The sequence below is a fragment of the Bombina bombina genome, unplaced genomic scaffold, assembly GCF_027579735.1.
Source record: "Bombina bombina isolate aBomBom1 unplaced genomic scaffold, aBomBom1.pri scaffold_578, whole genome shotgun sequence".
NCBI lineage: Eukaryota > Metazoa > Chordata > Amphibia > Anura > Bombinatoridae > Bombina > Bombina bombina.
Window position 1 is genome coordinate 1 of NW_026511323.1, and position 1,784 is coordinate 1,784.

General features: G+C 46.4%; 1 pseudogene; it reads right to left on the minus strand.

Moving 5' to 3' along the window:
* Nucleotides 1-189: 189 nt before the first annotated feature.
* On the minus strand, nucleotides 190-1,553 carry LOC128643700 (vacuolar protein sorting-associated protein 4A-like; annotated as a pseudogene).
* Between the last annotated feature and the right edge of the window lie 231 nt (nucleotides 1,554-1,784).

Sequence of the window (1,784 nt, forward strand, 5' to 3'; positions counted from 1 at the left end):
CATACTTGAATTGACAAATTAATATAAACCTCAGGAACATTAGCTTGTTGATGGGTTGTAGAGCTCAGGCAGCACATGGGGGAGGGATAAAGTCCTGGATATACAGGGGAGATTCTCCAGAGCTGTAAGATTCCTGCTTTCGCTCTCCATGGGGGCCTTTAGAGATAAGCAAGCAAACACTGTGTCCAAAAGGCATGCCCCCCTTCTTACTGCTTCTCAAGGCTCATCCTTCCTGTCCAAAGTCTTCTGTAAATTTCTTCACCTTTAGAAGATCCTCAGTGTTCACCGTAGGACGTGTGATAGCCAAAGAGCGAAGCATGTCAGACTTGGAGACCACAGGCTCCATCAGTTTGTCACTGGGCACTTCCATGCAGGTCATTTCCTTGCCTCCAGGATCTCCCGGAGAGCAGGGTGTCAGAAGGTCATCTACCATGATTGCAGGATTGCTTCGGGAGGGACCCAGCACCTTTTTGAAGTGTGTAGCAGACTGCACCTTTCGAACAGGCTGCATTAGTGCATCCCGGACAATTATGCTGATGTCCGCACCCGAAGTAACCTTCTGTTTTTTTTGGCAAGCTCATGCACATCTGCCTCATTCAGACTGTGGGGGGTTTGCCCAGGTGCAACCGAAACATCTGAGCATGAGCAGCTTCCTCAGGCAAGGCGATGTATATACGCTTTTCAAATCGTCTCCGGATGGCAGAGTCCAGCACCCAAGGGATGTTAGTAGCTCCAAGGACAAGGATTCCATCACTGCTATTTCCAACTCCCTGCATCTGCACCAGGAACTCTGTCTTAATTCTGCGAGCTGCTTCACTCTCATTCTCATTTCGAGAGCCACACAGTGAGTCAACCTCATCAATGAAGATAATAGATGGTTTATGCTGCCAAGCCAATTCAAAAAGGTTCTTCACCAGCTTTTCACTCTCGCCCAGCCACTTGGACATAAGGTCTGAGGAGGACACAGAGAAGAATGTGGAGTTGTTTGCTTCTGTAGCTACAGCTTTAGCCAGGTATGACTTCCCAGTTCCAGGAGGTCCAAAGAGTAGGATACCCCGCCATGGTGTGCGTTTCCCTGTGAATAAGTGGGGGAACTTTATAGGCAATATTACAGCCTCTTTCAGAGCTTCCTTCGCACCTTCCAGACCGGCCACATCGTTCCATCGTACATTCGGCTTCTCCATGACAATTGCACCCATCAGCTGCTCCTGCAATTTCTTCTTCTCTGGGTTTTCACCCTCACTGTCACTGTCACTTCCCTTCTCATTCTGCGACTCCTTCACAGGCTTCTTGTTTTGCTTGTCCTTGGTTTTCAGATAATCCTTCAGCTTTTCTGCCCGGTCCAAGTACTGCATGCATTTGGCTCGTATGCTCTCCTTGGCTTTGTCACTGTGAGCTTCATATTTGATTGCATGCAGGAAATACTCCACTGAATGCTGGTACAGCCTCAAGGCTTCCTCATAATTCTTATTCTTATCTTCCTCTGTGGCCTTTGTTACCAGATCAATGGCTTTCTGCAGGGTTGACGTTGTCATCTCATCTCCCGGTTCCGGTAACTCGATTTTTATTTTTTTATATACTGTTACAAGAATTATGATTGGTGCCACTAATTGGCTACTTGGGCCTGGCACACAGGCTGGCAGATATGAGTCGTGGATGGTAGGTAGGGCAGCAATTTAACACAGTATGCTGTGTAAGTGACAAAAACACAGGCCTGATAGAAAATTAAGTTAGATTACACTAGCAAAATATTTTAAAATTTTAGATTTTAATATTAAAATAAT